General features: G+C 35.4%; 1 pseudogene; it reads left to right on the top strand.

Moving 5' to 3' along the window:
• The first annotated feature begins 6,644 nt into the window (after positions 1-6,644).
• LOC102893936 lies at positions 6,645-7,422 on the top strand (annotated as a pseudogene).
• The last annotated feature ends 4,493 nt before the right edge of the window (positions 7,423-11,915 follow it).

Here is an 11,915-nt window from a genome sequence, read left to right as displayed (position 1 = left end):
ATGGCTTCTTTTTTCTTGCCATTCTGTTTGAGTGTCCTGATTGGCTTTCCTGTCCTCTAGATAGGGCATGTGATCCTCTTCTTTATCCATTTTGTTTATTCCTTTGTTTATTCCATTTAATATACTTCTTATCTTAGATAATGTGTTCTCTATTTCAGACTGGTTCCCTCTTACAATCTCCATTTCCATTTTTATGTTTTTGTTGGAGTTCTCTACATTTCCCAAAAGTTCATTGAGCATCTTTATAACCAGTGTTTTGAATTCTGCATCTGTTAGATTACTTGACTGCATTATATTTGAATCTTTGTTCTGTTCTCTCATATAGTTTCTGCTTCTTTGTCTTCCCATTTTGGCTGCCTTTCCATGTCTGTTTCTATGAACTAAGCCAAGCTCCTAAGTCTCCTGGTCTTATTAGTGTGGATTTGTGAAGTAGGTGTCCAGTGGCACAGTCGTGAGAGGGGTTCAGCTGCAGGCCAAACTTAGCCCAAGCCTCTGCCCCTCCAGGGCCACGTGTTAAGATTGAGCAAGCAATCCACAGGTGCTGAGCTTATAGTTGCCTCAAAAGGCCACACTAGAAACCGAAGCCAGCTGCCTCCTGTGTGAGTCTAGGCACTGCTCAGCAAAGCACATCTGACTCACTGAGGACACACCTGCATGTGGCTTGGGTGGGGCCCGAGTTGGGGGGAGGCGGGGTTTCAGGGAATCTTCTGGGCGGAGCAACCTCTGTTATCCAGTTTGATGATGTCACAGCTATGGCGGCCCTGTGTCTGCGCACTGGGAGAGGGGAGGGCCCAAAAGGGAACAGTGGATCCCGCCGGCACTTCTGTGCCAAGTGAGTTTCGCCTCGGCCCTCACTCCGACAATGTCTACCTGTAAGTCCCTCATGCCCACTGTGTGCAGCCGAGTTGGCACTGGTGCTCAGAGTGAGCAGGTGCATCAGTGCAAAAATCCACTCGTGGACGTGGCCCCTTTAAGAGGAGTCTGCCGCTGCCACAGCCGCCATCTCACTCAGCCGCTTGGGACTTGGCAGCCCCGCGTCCTCGCCCCATACTACCTTCTGCCGTTTGCAGGGTAAGTTCTTGGATTTCTCCTTAGTTGTATCTTTGTTGATTAAGATCCCAGGCGATTTTTCCTTGCTGCTGCTCCTTGTTTCTGTCACAACTTTGATTTGGTCTCCAGAGGGACGAATGGAGCCGCTATCATCTATGCCATTTTTTTTTTCTCTCTATAATAGACTTTTTGATCCAAAACTAACTTGGCTTCCACATAAATCAAGGAAGGTTTTGAAAAAATACTTTCAACAAATATTTCTCAATCTATCTCATAAAATTTAAAATAGCATCTGAAATATCCCCTAATAGAAATATATCAACCAAAGGATCTTAACCCGAAGTTCCTTTTTGTGTCCTGTTTTTTAGTTTCCTTCCTCCTCTATAAAAGGAGGAGTCAGGAATAGATGGATCCTAAGATTCCTTTCAGCTCTACATTTTCTAAAACAACAATCTGAACAAACATCTGTTATCTGGGGGACAGTGCAAGATGCTGAGAATACAAAGAAACTTGATTCTTTCTGTTCTTGAGAAGCAATTAACTGGAAGGTTAACACAAATCAAATACTAATAATATACGGAGCAGAGTTCAAGGAGTAGTGGGGGGTGCCAACGGAGGATATTACAGAAGTCACGTCAGATATGATCTAGAGGAGTGGAGTTTTTAGGGAATTCTCACTGAAGGATCATGGTAGCCCTTGAATGCTTAAAAGGCTTTATATATAAGGAGAATTAAAGAAACTTAGCAGCTTGTTGGAGCCAGTGATATTTATAAGGGAACAGTTAGAGATGGACTTAGAGGGAATCAAATCATGAATGGTTCAGAAGGCAAAGCTCAGGAGTTTAGATTATATTATTTAGGAAAAAGAAGTTAATGTTAAAGAGAATAAGCTAGAACACTGATGTTCAAATTGCTACTCAACAATGAGCACAGGAGGTGATGTTTGAACCGGGATAAAAAGGAAGAAAATAATTTGAAAAGGTAAAGGATAGTATTTCAACCAAAAAAATGGCTATGTATAAAGGCACAAAATGGCAAAAATGCATTACATATTCGGGAAATGAGAGCATTCCATAATAGCTGGATAAAGGAGAGAATCACATACTACAATGACAGAAAAAAGATTGAAAAGATAGTTTGGGATCAACTTAGGAGAACTCAGAACCGCATGCCAAGAGATTTGCATGTTATTTTGTGAGTAAAGGAAGCTTTAAAGATTCTTAGAGTCACATGATCTGATTTCTTTAGGAAATTCAAAACCCAAGCAACTCTAGCTACAATCCAAAGGATGGGTTGGAAGATAACAGTAAGAATAGTGACAATTCTATTGTAATTGCCCAGGTGAGAAATAAAAAGACTGGACAGAAGAAGTGGGGTAAGAAAGAAGCAAATGCCAAAGTAAAAGTCAAGCCGAAAGCAGCAAAATTTAACAATACAAGAGGAAAAGTTAATGCCAGAGTAAAACAACAATAGTAAAAATAATGAAACAATGGTACTAATACTAGTAGATATAACATTGTGTGCCAGAAACTCTGCTAGGAGCTTTACATATATTATTTAATCCTTACAACTACTCTCTGACATGATTTACTGATGAGGAAATTAAGACTCAGAGAGGTTAATAATTTGCTTATGGTCACACAGCTATTTTTGAAAAAAAAAATCTCAAATATTATACTATTTCTTGGTTACTCTGTATTCTTATTTGTGGTCAGTGACCACTCCACATAAATTTAGGTGTTTTTTGCCCTGCAAACTTTCCACATGCATACACAATTATTATTGTTTCTTTGCCTGTCAACTCACTAAAACTCTCAAGGGAAGAAATCATATCTTTTTATCTTAATATCCTCAATGTCTAGTTGGTTTTTCAGCCCATAGTGGACACTTAAGAATAATTTTAAAAATCATTTTTAATTTTTTATTGTGACAAAACACCCATAACATAAAATTTACCACTTTAACTATTTTTGGTGTACAGTTCAGTAGTGTCCAGTGTATTCACATTATGGTGCAACAGATCTCCAGAACTCTTTTCATTTTGCAAAACTTAAACTCCACACTTGCTAAACAATTCTCCATTTGCCCTTCTCTCGGCCCTTGACAACCACCATTATACTTTTTGCATCTATGAGTTTATCTTATGTACGTGGAATTGTACACTATTTCTTTTCATGACCGGCTTATTTCAATTAGCAGAATGTCCTCAAGGTTCATCTATGTTATAACATTTGTCAGAATGACTTCCTTTTTTCAAAGAATATTTAACATAAGATATACCTTCTTAACATTTTAAGTATACGATACAATATTGTTAACTTTAGATTGGATGCTGTAGGGCAGATGTCTAGAACTTATTCTTTTTGCATACCTGAAACTTAATAGCAGCACTTCATTTCTCCCTCCTTCAGCCCCTGGTAACCACTATTTTATTTTCTGCTTCTACAAGTTTGGCTATTTTAAAACCTTCCTTTTTAATTTTTTTTAAAATTTTTAATTACAGTTGACAGTCAATATTGAATTAGTTTCAGATGTACAGCATAGTGGTTAGACATATAATTTACGAACTGATCCCCCTAATTAGTCTAATACCCACCTGGCACTATACATAGTTATTACAATATTAGTGATTATATTCCTTACACCGTACTTTACATCCCCATGACAATTTTATAACTACCAATTTCTACTTCTTAATCCCTTCCCCTTTTTAACACATTCCCCCAAACCCCTCTCATTTGGCAACCATCAAAATGTTCCCTGTATCTATGAGTTTGTTTCTGTTTTGCTTGTTTATTTTGTTTTTTTTTAGATTCCACATATAAGTGAAATCATATGGTATTTTTTTTATCTGTCTGACTTATTTCAATTAGCATAGTGCCCTCTAGGTCCATCCATTGTTGTCGCAAGTGGTAAGATTTCATTCTTTTATTTTTATGGCCAAGTAATGTTCCATTGTACATATGTACCACTTCTTCTTTATCTGATCATCTAGTGATGGGTACTTAGATTGCTTCCATATCTCGGCTATTGTAAATAATGCTTCAATGAAGATAGGGACACATATGTCTTTTCGAATTAGTGTTTTGGATTTATTTGGATAAATACTCAGAAGTGGAATTGCTGGATCTTATGGTAATTCTATTCTTAGTTTTTTGAAGAACCTCCATACTGTTTTTCATAGTTGTTGCATCAATTTGCAATCCCACCAACAATGCACACAGGTTCCTATTTCTCCACATCCGCACAACACTTGTTGTTTGTTGATTTATTGATAGCCGTTCTGACAGGTGTGAGGTGATATTTCATTGTGGTTTCAATTGGCATTTCCCTGATGATTAGTGATGTTGAGCATCTTTTCACATGTTTATTGGCCATCTGTATGTCCTCTTTGGAGAAATATCTCTTTAGGTTTTCTGCCCAATTTTTAATTGAATTGTTAGGGTTTTTTTGGCTTTAAGTTGTATGTGTTTCTTATATATTTTGGATATTAACGCCTCATCAGATGTATCATTGGCAAATATCTTCTCCCATTCATTAGGTTGTCTTTTCACTTTGTAATAGTTTCCTTCACCATGCAAAAACTCTTTAGTCTGATATAGTCCCATTTGTTTATTTTTTTCTTTTGTTCCCCTTGCTTGAGGAGACATATCCAAAAACAGAGCAATGTCAGAGAGCTTATTGCCTACGTTTTCTTCTAGGATTTTATGGTTTTGGGTCTTATATGTAAGTCTTTAATCCATTTTGAGTTTATTCTTATATATGTTTTAAGAAGATGATACAGTTTCATTTTTTGTATGTGTCTATCTAGTTTTCCCAACACCATTTATTTATTTTTATTTTATTTAATTTATTGGGGTGACATTGGCTAATAAAATTATATATGTTTCAATTATATATGTACAATTCAATAATACATCATGTATATTGTGTATATTGCATCGTGTGTTCACCACCCAACTTTAACACCATTTATTGAAGAGACTGTCTTTATCCCATTGTATATTCTTGCCTCCTTTGTCATAGGTTAATTGGCCACATAGCATGGGTTTATTTCTGGGCTCTGTATTCCATTCCATTGATCTATTTGTTTTTACACAAGTACCGTGCTGCTTTGATTACAATAGCCTTGTAGTATAGTTTGATATTATGCGGTGTGATACTTCGAACTTTTTTCTTCTTTGTCAAGATTGCTGTGGCTATTCGGAGTTTCTTGTGGTTCTATATATGTTTTATGATTATTCTTGTTCTGTGAAAGAAATGACATTGGTATTTTGATAGGGATGGCATTGAATCTATAGATTGCTTTGGATAGTATGGGCATTTTAACAATGTTAATTCTTCCTACCTATGAACACAGTATGTGATTCCATTTATTTCTATCTTTCGATTTCTTTCTTCAGTGTCTTATAATTTTCTGAGTACAGGTTTTTTACCTCTTTGCTTAAATTTGTTCCTAGATATGTTTTTGATGCAATTGTAAGGTGGATTGTTTTCTTAATTTTTCTGATAATTTGTTATTGGTGTATAAAAATGTAACTGATTTCTGGACATTAATTTTATATCCTGCTACTTTACTGAATTCATTTATTAGTCTAATAGATCTTTGGTGGATTCTTTAGAATTCTCTCTGTATAGTATCATGTCATCTGCAAATAATGACAGTGTTACTTCTTCCTTTCCAATTTGGATGCCTTTTTTTCTTGTCTGATTGCTGTGGCTAGGATTTCCAATATTATGTTGAATAAAAGTGGTGAAAGTATAATCTTTGTCTTGTTCCTGATCTTAAAAACGACACTTTCAGCTTTTCACAATTAAGTATGATGTTAGCTCTGGGTTTGTCATATATGTCTTTTATTATGTTGACGTATATTCCATACCTTCCTTTTTAAGGCTGATTAATATTCCATTGTATGGATATACCACATTTTATCTACTCATCCATGGAAGGACACTTGGGTTGCATCCACCCTTTAGCTGTTGTGAATATAATGCTGCTATGAACATGGGTGTACAAATAGCTTTTAAAGACCTTGCTTGCAATTTGGTGCATATATACTCATAATTGGATTGCTGGCTTATTTAGTAATTATATTTTCTATTTTTTGAGGACTCACAATACTGTTTTCCATAGCAGATAAATCATTTTTGGTTTCCACCAACAGTGCACAAGACTGCTAATTCTTCCACATCTTCACCAACACTTATTTTCTTCTTCTTTTTTTTTAATTAGCCATCCTAATTGTTGTTAGGAAGTGAACACTCTTTTTTAAATAAATTAATAAATGTTTGAAAATAAAATGAAATATTTCTAGCCTAATTTATTCTATTTTCATCCCTTTCAGTGAGTCCACTTTTTTTTCGGATAGCTATGCTTCTATTAGTTCTATTATGTCTTTTGATCTATGCTTTGTTAGGCTATATGAAAATACTGCTGTATTGAGGAGTGAGCCACTAGCCTAGAAGCCCAGTGTAGCCTGCCCAGAGCCTAGCCCATGCATATCCTGCCAGCCCTGAAATTGTGTCATTGGCTCTGCCTGTCCCAGGGGAGCCTTAGAGCCCAAAGCCTACTAACCTCTCACTGGTTTCCAGCTATGGGCTGCTTCAAATACTGCATCAGGTCTCTGAGAAAAGTCCCCGACACCTCTCTGGTGGCCACTATCCTCTGCTTCTCTAGAGTTGCCTTGTTCTGTGGCTCTGCACATGTGGCTTTTGTGGTAACGATGGTGATTCTTGATCCAGGTTTCTCCACCAAGACAAGTGACCATGCCTTGCTGAGTGAGGTAATACAACCAATGCAGTATGTCATCTATGGAATCATGTCCTTTTTTTTCTTGTATGGAATCATCCTTTCCAGCACATGGGAAGTGAAAGAACTGTACAGGGAATTTGAAACAACTGCCTATGGCCGATGCATCCCTGGAATGTTTGTCTTCCTCACCTATGTGCTGGGAGTGGCTTGGCTTGTCTGTGCTTTGTGTTTATATTCTATAGCATGTGGTCAACTTGTGAAGTCATCAAGTCACCCAGACCAACGGGACAGCAATTGTGGAACGGGTCTGTGTGGATATTTGACAATGCAGTATATCATTCCTTGGAATGCTTTCCCAGGAAAAATACATGGCTCTTCCCTAGAACATCTGTGATACAAATGAGTTCTACATGTCCTACCACCTTTTCATTGTGGCCTGTGTGGGAGCTGGTGCCACCATCATCGCCCTGGTCCACTACCTCATGATACTGTCTTATAACAGGCCTTTCTTAAAGGATGCAAGCAAAATGCAGGCTTACCAGGATCTAAAAGCAAAGGAAGAACAGGAACTGCAAGATATCCAGTCATGATCAAAATAACAGCTCAATTCTTACACATAAATGTTTGCTAGAGTGCTTTAGCCAACAAATTTATAGCTCTGATAAATCATCAGACAGCTGCCCTGCAGTACAGATGTGTATTCCACCAAACAAACTAGTGTACCAGTACAAACACTTCATTGTCTGTCTCAAGCTGCTGGGGTGTATTTCTAGAAAAACCTTCTGGTAGGTAAATCTTTTTCTTTAGAACAGATATCAGAGGTTTCATGTCAACCATTTTAAAATGCAACACTGATGAAATGATTGTTCATCCTTTTGGAATTTGTGGCATGTTCACATTTATTGCTAGAACAATGCTACAAAGATAGGCAATAGGAATATGATGTACTCCTTAATAGGGACCTGTGATGTGCTAGCATCAAGGGATTTGACCATAAATTTACGTATGCCATCTGTTCTCAAATAAATGTATCTAAATAGAGAATAAAATGGAATTGGTATGAAGTTCTATTTCTGACAGCTGACATTTAGTAAACCGTGGCTCATCAAAAATAATGCGATTCTTACAATTGACCTTTTTTTTTTCTTTAATTTAGCTGACTTTCCCTCCTAGGTCGAGGACACATTAATTTTCTGATCCAATCAGAAATCTTGTTTGCTGCTACACTTATTGTTGAGGAAGCTGGATTCTGCCGCATAGACAAGCTTTCCAGAATCAATTTTATAATAGATTTCATTTTAATAAAATGACTTGTTTGTCATCATTCTTCTTGGGAGATAAATGTCAGCTCTGCCTTAATGAGTATTTGCTTTAAATTTTTAAGAACTTATATTACAACAGGAGACCCAAAATCTTTCATTAAATTTAGTTCCACAACTGAATTTTTCATTAAATTTTTAGTTCCACAACTTAATTTTTCTAAATTAAGAAGTGTTATCTTATGAAAATGACCACCATCCTAAACCATTTTTATGTGATCTTGTTATCTAACAAGGGTCTGCTGCCCAACATACTTTGGCACTGGCCTTTGAGAAAAGAAAGGAACTTTATAGTCAATAGTATTGTAATGGTTAGGTGTAGAGCCAGATGGGTTATAGAATAATCGTGGGGATCACTTCATAAACGATATAGATATCTTATCAAATGTCTAATCAATATACCTGAAACTAATAAAAAAATAATAATAAAGGAGCTTTATTTGCAAGTCTATTGGCAAAAAGACAGGAGGCAAGGCTCATATCTGTCTTCCTTGATCCAAATTCCAAAAGGATGAACGGGGGTAGCAGTTTAAAGGTTCACAAGTATTACCTGTAAGTGGTACATCCAGGGTTTAAACTTGGGTTTCAGGTCTTGTTAGAAACAGGATAGGACCAGGTTCTGTGGTTAAAGCCTGAGTAGTGAGTTTGCAGTTTCATACCAACTATCTAAAACCTAATTACAATTAAACCACAGACCTACTTTTATAGACTTGAATACTTAAGTAATTGAAATTAGAGTTGATATTTATTTCACTTTTTCTTATCTAATTCTTAGTTTCCTGGAAATATAAATTTCAATGTTCAGGAAAAAAATGCTTGAGTTTAAGCCATTTTTGAAAGAAACTTGCCTTCTAAATCAGTGTGCTCCGAAACATTAAGTGACTATAGATATTGGGTGTTAGTGATGATAAAGTTTGTGTTGTTCTTTATGAAAAGATACATAGAACTGTTGGGTGCATCAGTGCTTTTCAAAAGGGCCTGCATAATATAGGGTTAACTATGTATATTCATGTTAAGAATTAACTTGTGGCTTGGCCGTTTCCTGAATTTTAAAATTTTAAAACATACATGTGCAGAAATGTCTTAAAGTGAAAGGAAGCATTCCTTTATCAAAATGCTATTAAAATTGAACATCAAGTATAATATTTCATCTGGATTCTTTTTGTTTCTATTGTTAATGCCTAAAAATGCGCATTTGGATCTTGACTGTTTTTTCATTGGGAGAAGCTCTCTTCTGCATAGAAAAATTGTCCAGCGTAGCTTGGTCTTTTATGTTGCATGACATACTTATAGATTTTTTCCAGCAGTCGAGGTGCTGTTAGAGTCCAGTGTTCTAAAATAGGCAGTGTCTAACAGCTAATTTTACTTTTCTAATTCTGGTAGCTATTACCAAGAATTTTTGAAAGTTTATTTTTAAGTAGTCTATTTTTTTTTATGTAAAGAGCATTCAGTTTTGCTGTATATAAATTTTTGTAACCTAACAGTGAATCAGTATTTTCTATCAGTGCCAATGGTTTCCTGTAGTTCTGTTCAATTGTTACAATAAATATTTGTAGTTAATAGTCCAAAAAAACTGCTAAAACTTCCCACTTAAAAATCGTTTTATATTTCAGAACTGTTCTCTTTTGAGTAAGCATTCTGCAAAGCTTGTATAGGATTACCCAGCTGACCTTTTTCATAGTCAATTCATGGCATATTTGGGTAATATAGAAGTTTTAGACTGGCTCTGGACTCTGTTTTTTTTTTTTCATGTATAAATGGTTTCACATCACTGAACTGGCAAGAATATCCTTAATAAAAGCTATGGATAAGATCCATTTTATGGGTTTGATAAACCAGTCAAAGTTTATTTATTGTGCGTACATTCTAAAACAAAAATGCAGGAAAACATTGCATATATATGCTTTCTATAGAAGGAATGAGAATATTGCTTTAAAAAGCCATATAACATAAAATTTGGAGAAACTGATTTTAAATTTCAAACAGAAAATTATCTGTTAAGGTGCTACATAGTATTGTTTGTTTGCTTTCCTAAGCAGCAATGTAAGTAAAAATTTTAGTCTAAAGTACATTTGCAAAAGCAAATAAAAAGTTTCCATAAACATATGTTCACCTAGTATTCTTAATTTGAGATTTCTTCTACCCCCCCCCCCCCAAAAAAAATGGCTTCAGTTTTCTGTTATACCTATATCTTTTCAGATCCACTCTTTTGTCTTGGTAGTGAACAATTTATCTTTTGTTTTTATTTCTAGAAAATAATTTGTATCCAAATGAAATGTATATGTAGGATGATGTGTTAAAATATTTGAGATACTGGGCAAGGTTTAACAAGTGACTTGTTCGTGTTCTGGACATTCAGAAAGAAATAACGTTAGATCTAGTGAAGCTGATAGAAAATGTAGGAGCAGATTAGTTTCAAAACTGATGAAAGTGATGAATTATGTACCACTTTGGAATAATTTATCTCATAAGACTTTAAAATACACGTAATACCAATTAAATCTTAGGTTACTTTTTCCTGAGGGTGCTTCTTTTATTATTTAGATGCAAATTGGTACTATTTAAAGTTGAGTTTTTGTTTTTTGTTAGTGTGACAGAGATCTTAACAATAAAAAGGAATGACCTTTTAAAGAGAAATGTGCTTATTTTTCTTGAACAGACTATGCAGCTTTCGATCATAGTTATGAATTTATTTTCTTAAATTCAAGGTATGGGGTCGAATTCAGTTTGGCTTAGCTAATATTCTCACAAGTTTACTTTGTTCAGTCAGTATTCACTGAGTGTTTATTATGTTCAAGGCATAGAGCTAAGGCTAGAGAAGCATAAAAGTGAACAAATTAACCATTGTCTCTACCTCCAAGGAGCTCAAAGTCTAAGGCAGACAAGGCAATTAAAAATTTAAAAACCTGTAACATGAAATGGGAAATAAGTGCCATGAAAAGTGCAAAAAAAAACAGAGTTGCAAATAAATCTAAACCAAATTGGTTTTTCACAACTGGTATGTTCTTTTGCCAATTGAGGGTCATAGATCTCTTCCCCTACAATCTTACTGCAGAGTGGTGTATTACAACATAAGCAAACTTGAGTCTACATTTTACCACACATATACGTTTTAACAGCGAATTCCCCAAACATTCATTCAACCTATCTGTAAGCTGAATGACGCCCTGACTATCTATCCCTTTGGATATTCCACAAACATCTTACACGAGAGCTTCATTCAAATCATATGTGACAATAATCTAATTTTAAACCAGATGTGGCAAAATCTAGTGTAGAATTCAACTTCACTTTTAGTGGTATCAGGCAGAAGAATCCCATGAAAATAGAGATTTTGAGGGAGCCACCACAAAAAACACAAAGTATTGGACCTACTTTTTTCTTGTACCCTATTTATGTTAAGGCAGCCAGGCTTGTACAATATTTCCAGGGAATTCGTGTATCTGGAATGTTATTTATTTTTAGTTTTACACATGAAAGCTCATGTCTAAAGTTTGTTATGTTGATTAGCACACCCTCTATTACAAATCTGATATGAAAAATGCTGAAGGATTGTAGAGAGGCACTGGAATGTGAACTTCCGATCTTAGTGTTTTCAATATATGAGACTAGGCCTGAATTGGTTCAAAAATTCAATTAACTCATTTACCAAATTAAATTCAAACTAACAAAGTAGCTAATGGGTGAGATACCTAATTAATTGATTAAATAATTATGCACCCAAGCAAGTATCTGTCTCTGTACATATTACTCTTCTGTTTTACATATTTAAAATAATTACAAACAATATAATG

This window comes from Pteropus alecto, unplaced genomic scaffold, assembly GCF_000325575.1.
Source record: "Pteropus alecto unplaced genomic scaffold, ASM32557v1 scaffold309, whole genome shotgun sequence".
Lineage (NCBI taxonomy): Eukaryota > Metazoa > Chordata > Mammalia > Chiroptera > Pteropodidae > Pteropus > Pteropus alecto.
Note: the sequence above shows the minus strand (reverse complement) of the source record. Positions and strands in the feature narration are given on the sequence as shown.